Consider the following 7722-nt stretch of genomic DNA (forward strand, 5'->3'; position numbering starts at 1 on the left):
CGTTCATTGGCCCGAACCTAAGTGCCACCCACACTCGGTGTGTGATCCTGGCATGATCCTGGGTATAGCTGGAAATATCTATCTTACACGGTTCTACCTTAAGTCTGATGCCTTTTCCTTTCGCTACTCGTTTGAGCTCGCTGAGTAGATCGGCTGACATCAAACTAATTTCAGCCCGAGTGTCAACCAGTGCTTCTCTATCTAAGACGTTTTCAAGAGAAACCTTGATATAAATACGCCTTGCTTTGCCTTTCTGGCTGAGATTCCCTAAGAATTGTTGGAAGCCTGCCTTTTCTTTGACTTCAGGGGCGGGGTCAGCGCCCAACTCAGAGTCACAGCCTTCTTCCAGGCAGGAACCCTCCCACCCAATCAGATAGACTGAGGGAGGGGTTTGGGATGGATCCCCGCCTCCTCCAGTGAGAAGGGGCGTGGTCCCACTAAGCTCATTCACGCTTCCGGCATTCAGTGCGGAAGGTTTACCCTGTCCTGATCTCTCAAGCAGGGCTTGTTCAAGCCTGGCCAGGCGGGTTGCAGTCGACTCCCTTTGTCCAGCCTTCTGATAGGCTCTGCCTGTGCCCTTGCCTTCCCCGTGGCGCTCACGACGGCTCTGACGCTTAGTGCGGTCCTGCCTGCCTATTTTGCGCCGAGGCTTAGCGGGCTCAGGAACCTCAGCTCCCTCGAGCTGAGGCGAGTCGTCAACCCTGCTGGCTTTAGTGGCGAACACGGCCGTTTTAGCAGGTTTTCGCTCTGAGGAAGCAGAGACTTCAGCTCCCCAGGCTTTTTGAGCCAACCTTCTAATGTCAGCCATTTTCATCGCTTTTGCATCAGTGTGCATCACAATCATTTTCCTGATTGAGGGATGCAGATTAGCAATGAATAAACCTTTGAAATTCACGTTCTCTTCGCAACCCTCTTCATTCCGCCCTGCAAAATAAGTGCGCCTAAGCCTCTCATAATAGTCGCGAGGGGCTTCAGCTTTTTCGTGCTTAATATGGTGCGCAGCGGCCACGGCAGCTATGGGATCGATAAAAGCCGAAAATTCTCCGATCATTGCCTGACACAGCTCCTCAAAGCTATTACAGACCTCCGGTCCTTGTCTAGACATCCACTCGTGGACCGCTCGGCTAGTAGTTTTCCTTACTAACATAGCCTTTTCCTGTTCGGACGCTCCGGGCATAAACTGCAAAGTATGTCTCAGCTCATCGATGTAGGTTTCCACATTATTCCCTGACACTGACGGGTCAAACCTTTCTACATCTTTGGCTAACTGCCTCAGGGAGTGGAGGTTAATTTTTACGGTTTCTCCGCGGGCAGGGGGTCTATGCCTGAATTGCATCGCCCTTGCGTCTCGCGCAGGACTCGGCGATCTCCCCCATGCCGATCCGACCACAGACCCTGGCCGGGAGAAACCTCCTCCCGGCGCGCTGGGTGAGCGCTCCGGGCTGCTAGGTGGGCTGGCATGCAAGTGGGATCTAGCCTGTTTTGCTTCCAGTACGGCAGCATCTAACTCCTTTTGCCTTTCCTGGCTGAGCTCATTTAAACGCTCAATTTCTTTTTCTTTTTCTTTCAAGCTCGCTTCCAGGTCTCTCCTAGCTACCTCAGCCGCAGTTTCTCTAGCAGACAGGTCATCTAATTTACCTAAAACTTCCCTGAGTCTGTCTTCACTTTCCTCATTTTTCACTCTCTTTTCTCTGATTATATCCAACAACTCAACTCCGCCTTATATCTTTCTAGCTTTCCCTGAAGCTTTTGAAACTTTGTCAGCTCGGACAAAGACAGTTCCAGCTGTTTAGCTAGATTTAAGGCGAAACTCGATAGGACCTGAACTGCGTTCACGGACCCTCCTGTGTTAAGCTGGTTCGCTACCTTAGCTACTAAATCTACTTGCAGCTTCTCAATATCATCAAAGTTCAACTTTTCGATACCGCTCCAGTAACCAGGATTGTCGTCGCTAGAAATAGTATTTATAAGCGACTCCACTTCAGACATTTTAGCAGCCATTGTCATTACGTCAGAGAAACTTTAAGAGTATTACTTTTTTTTTCTTTTACCAAAATACAGTATGGAATCTAAACACCCGAGCAGATGGATTTCCAATCAGTACACGTTACACTAAACGCTAGAAAACAGGGGGATTTCTTTACGCAGTTATCAGCACACCCGGTATTCGCGTATAGAAGCCGCGGTGCTGTGCTGAACTTGAACTCACAGCAATATCAGTTATTCTGTGCGATTGATTCTCATTTCATTCTAAACTCGCCCACCCAGGGACGCCATTAAATGTAGTGGTTTGATGGGTTTACTGAGACAATTATCAATTGTAGCAGTAATCACGAGGTTGTTCGTTGGGGCTTTTAGAAAATCAATCGTCAGAACAACTAACAACGCACACACACGGGTTCAATACACGAGATACATTTATTAATATAAACTGTGCACCAAACATATACTAGTCTGCCTGGATACGAGCGGCAGACCTTACTGTGAGGGTTATCAATATACAAGGTATATAATCTCGAAGAGATGCAAACACAAAGAGATACACAACAGAGAATATATGTCAATATATATCGTTCGGTTACCAAATCGCTAATCAGTGTTATTACCCACTGTTACTCTAAACTCGGAAGTAAATACATTACTCATGAATTAAATTGATAACAACTTGTGTTGAGGTACAATTAAATTCTCGAGACGCAATGTAGAACATGGGGTTTACTTATCCACTGTTTGGATTTGGAATTTCCCGGCACGAACACCAAACCAGCTGACAGGCTCTGTTGCAGCGGTTGTCCAATGGGCGTTGTGTCGGCGTCCTCTGGCTACCGGCCAACCAGTCGAGGTGCAGCTCGGAGTAGGACGGGCGGAGGAATCTGACTGCGGCGCGCAGGGCAGTCGTTGCTCCGAGGGGATCTACCAGCAGTCCAGCTGGCTAGTAGAAAGTCTCTATGCACAGAGTGTGACCGCGAGTCCTCACAAGTCACTCTTTTGCCTGGGAAGAAGCTGGTTCGTTCCCGGTCCAGCGCTGCTTCTGAATAAGCTATTCAGGTTGTCGACGAGGGTCCAACTGTAGGCTGCCGTTGATCAAGCCGAGCATTCACGTTGGTAGAATTCTGAATACGTACGGGATCCTCGGCCTCGCGCTTAGAACAAAGTCCAAGTCCTTTTGCAGACAACAGCAGTTGTCACGTGATTGTCTCTGAGGATGCGTGAAAATGGCCAAGGAGAGCCCAGAACTGAGCTTGCGCTCCCTTTTTGATCAAGACCCAGATGTGTGCTGATTGGTTGAGAGTTTGGCGGGCATTGGAGACCCACGTGGTATTACCACGCCCTGCCAGTCCCTGATTGGTTGGTCAAGGTGAGATATAAGTCACTTACTCTTGACACTTAGAAATGCAGTCCAGATGTCCATTCGGCACTCCCTAGACAGATAGGCGCCAGTGGATGACCATTGATCATGATAGCCAGGCTTAGCTAATTGCATCCCCGTCTGGGAGCTTGCTTCTTATCAAAAGAAAAACATCTTAAATCAGCTTGCATGAATTCTTTCTCTGTGGCTGCACCACAGAGATGGAGGGTGAGATGGGGCCTCCTTTAGGAGCATACCAACGCTTAATTCTGTCTTATTAACAAGCATTGCCACTACAATAGTTTAAAGAAAAAATACACACCAGTCTTCCATTTCTCCCTAAACATTTTAAGCATGAAAGTTTTATGAAACGGTACCCAAATATGTGAATGCTGTATAGAATGAATTTTAATTTCTAAAAATTATTTAACACGAAAATTAAGCTGTTTACATCTTCCGCCTGAGAACAGTCACCCGTTGCTACCCAACGCAGAAACACAGCCACTAACTAGCAAAGAGAGGACATTAGCTAGCCAATATGATAAAGAAATAAATGATTATTTTCTTTATTTCTTTTGCACATTTATTTGAACATTTCCATCGATTGTACAAGCACTTGGAAACTGTCCAATCCCTAGTTCATCAAGCATTTACCGGTCTGGTGCCGGTCTGTGTCTTCTAGGATATAATGCCAGTGAACTCTTGTTTTTATGTCCACTATAACTACGCTGGGCAAACGTTCCGAGGTCAAATTCTTCCAGCACGGGGGTACCTTTAAAGCGGAGACGACGGCACCGAATTTTTTTGGCGCGCCTTCTCTTTAAAGCCCTGGCCAAATATGAAGACAGTACGTACAGTTATAATTCAAACGGAATTAAAAACTACACATCCCAGTTACCATGGTGGTGCTTGTGATCATTGCGTTTAACCAACGAAACAGGGCGAAAAATCAGTCACATGACTTTGGGGCAGAGTTTCGAAAGCTTAACCTATCAGCAACAAAGCGAAATTTACACGATAGGCTACCTCAAACTGTCAGTTACACGACTGTGTATGTCGCTTAAGCCACTCCTATTTGGCATTTTAGTTATGGAGGCGAGAAGACGCCCCCTCTCTGGGTGTCTGATTTGCCGCCATCTTCAACTGTTCGGTGTCCGAATCGGAGTAGCTACGCGTACGAAATATAGTTAATCCCAACTACAAAACATATATTTTTGTGGTAAGAGGGCGCAAAACATCAGTATTTACTGCTATTAATTACTGTACGATTTATAGTTGAAATCTGAGCCTAGATATAAAGTTAGATATAAAGTTAAAATCTCGACAAAGCAATGTAGGAAATACAGAGAAAATAAATCCTTTCTGACATCTAAAATCAGTTTCGATCAAGGTCTCTAAAACGAACAAGAAAAGGAGGATTTTCGGAGGGCAATTACGCTGTGTTTATATAGAATAACTGATTTATGAGCAATCTAATTTCTTGTTTGTTTAAAACAGTGAAATGTCAGCTGCAAAAGATCGCACCAGAAACAGCACTCTCTCTGCCTGTCATAGACGTTCAGGAAAGGCTGAATGAAGTCATGTCAAGTACAATAATTCGGTGATCAATAATAACAGTTGTAGGACAGTATATAAGGAGGATAAGGATTTTGAAGTTGACTCGAAATCTGATAGGTAACCAGTGCAAGGACTTGAAAACAGGTGTAATGCATCCCTGATAGGATTCTTGCTGTCATATTCTGAACATATTGAAGATTGCTCAGTGTGGATTTAATTTCCCCAGTGAACAGGATGTGCATTTATTAATTCTAGAAAAAAAGCCTTTCTTGATTTCTCTAGTTCCCTTTAAAATAAACTATTATTCCACAATGCAGAGTATTACATGGCCAGTATTTACACATGATATTTGTGATTTAAAGAAATTAACACAAGCAGCTTTTGGAGATTTAAGTGTTGGCTAAGTTATTGCAGGATAAAAGACTAGAGATGTTGGCAAGAAGAAGATAATTTGGGGAAAGCTGAGGAATACACTTATAACAAGAACACTTCCTAATGGGGTTAGGCATACTTTTGATGAAGATGATGAAGTTAACAGACTATATGTTTACATAGATACTGAAATAAGGATTGTATTTTAGATTATGTGTAGTTGCTGGCATTGAACTGTGTGTTGGATGCACATGAATTGAAGGAATGGGCAAACATAGCTGATGCGGATCCACAGAGCCAGCACATTAAGATGTTTATAATTAGAGGCAATTTGTTTAAATAACTAGGTATGGATACTGATGTGCAAGAGAGGTGGAAAGGCTGTTTCCTTAAGCCAGCACTATTAAATATTTTATTCTCAGTGAGATGCTGCCATTTCATCGTGGGTTTCTAACACTGTGTATAGTTCCATCCACACAGTGCCTTTACTTCCATCCATTTCTAATCTCTTTATCCAGTACAGAGGATTTGGAGCCTATCCCAGTAAGCAACGGACCCTGGACATAGCGCCAGTCCATCACAGGACAGACAGACACAAACACACACACACCAGGGCCAGTTTTCCCATAAACCAATTAACTTACCAGTATGTTTCGGAGTGCGAGAGGGAGTCATATCACACATATGGAGAAAAACCATGTAACCCAGAGAGAACATGTAAAACCCCCACACACAGGATTTCAGGAATTGATCCTAGGACCCCAGTACTGCAAGATAGCAATGCTAACCACTTCGCCACCATTATAAATGGATGGGTATCTTAGTTATCTTTCTAGTTCACAGGTTTGCATGCATAATTTAATTTTGAAAGCCACTGAGACATGTCATGGAAATATAACTATCAAGGAAGCCACAAGAGAGAGTTCTCACCTGAGTAAGGTCTTTATTTCAATATTGCAATATTGGGAGCCCTGCTACCACTTCGCAAAGTGCAACCAAAGACTCAATTTGTTACAAGCAGTATAGGGTTTTTATAAGACGTTGCGCTGTAAAAAAGTTCAGCACGTGGTCCCTTCTAAAACTTCCCCTTTCTCTAAGAGAAAACAGATTACATCATAGAGCGAGAGAAGAAAAACTAGATTTGTTATTCAAAGCTTATCAGTTACTTTCAGCTAATTCTAATGACCCAGACAGCATATATTGTTTTGGTACATTGTCTTCTAAACTAACCTAAACAGTGTACTTTGTTGACAAACTGTTTTCTAAAATTCTGCACGTACTGTAGCACAGCAGTTACATCCTTGAAATATATTATCTAAAAGCACCAATATATTTTTTTCAAAGCTCTCTACATTTTTAAGAATCAATTTACTTATTAGATTTCCACTTCAATTCCCTCCTTTTTATTCTTGAAAATGATTAAAAGTTAGATTCTTCATATGGACTCCCAGGAGGCTCCCATACTTCGGATTCTTGCGTTCTTATCAGAACATACTGATGCACAAACATATTCATTACCATATTTCAAAGCATTGGAATAATATATTTCGTACAGCAACACAAAAACAGGAAGACAAGTATCACAGCCCCTATAATCGGTGTTAGTAACTTAAAGAAAAACATTCCCCCTGGCCCAAACCGTGATTTTAACCAGGAGAGAAATGGGTGAGGCTGTAGAATGAGGCATTAAAGCACATACATAACAAGATGCATTACATTTCTTTAACTTTACTGTATGATTTATAAATTTATACCACAAATTACTCCTATCCCCCTCATTATCAGTTTCATTCAGCCAGTTTGTATACAAAGAGGCTTCGCGTTTAGATTCTTCCTCTTTCTGGGTGGTGACAGGCTTCCACATAAAAAGGAAAAAGGCTGGGCACATCAGTCCCAAGCATGTGATCCCCATCTGTGCTTGTGCACTTTGCTCAGTTCGTTTACAGTGGGAAGCATGAATCCAGGGAACCCTTTCCGTGACTTTCACAGCAGTCGCAGTGGTCAGCAGCCTTGGTACGGCCCCCTCCACCTGAGCGAACACCACCTCTTTTTCCTGTCTTTCACCAGAATCCAGTCTCCTTATTCATGCATTAGTTCTTACAGCACAGGTAAATCCCTGTGGGCTGGAGCCCAGCATTTTTCTTAGGGTTTTTTTTTTACAAGATTGGTCAACAGCTGGGTCACCTAAACAGCTGTCTATCACCCTAATAGAGAATGGCCTAAAACTGTGATTATAGCGAGCAGCATACAGTTATTTCCATTCTAATACATCTGAGTTACACTCAGACTAAAAGCAGGGCTATTTACCCATGCCAATAAACCTAAATAATCACCTCTATCAAAGGGGATTACTCCCATGAGCATCTTTTATAGCAATACAATCCCAACATGAGCTCTGATTATTATTTGTGGCTGACTGATAAAGTATTGATTCCATATCCCCA

Source organism: Atractosteus spatula, unplaced genomic scaffold (genome assembly GCF_055471065.1).
Source record: "Atractosteus spatula isolate fAtrSpa1 unplaced genomic scaffold, fAtrSpa1.hap1 Scaffold_8, whole genome shotgun sequence".
NCBI classification, from domain to species: domain Eukaryota; kingdom Metazoa; phylum Chordata; class Actinopteri; order Semionotiformes; family Lepisosteidae; genus Atractosteus; species Atractosteus spatula.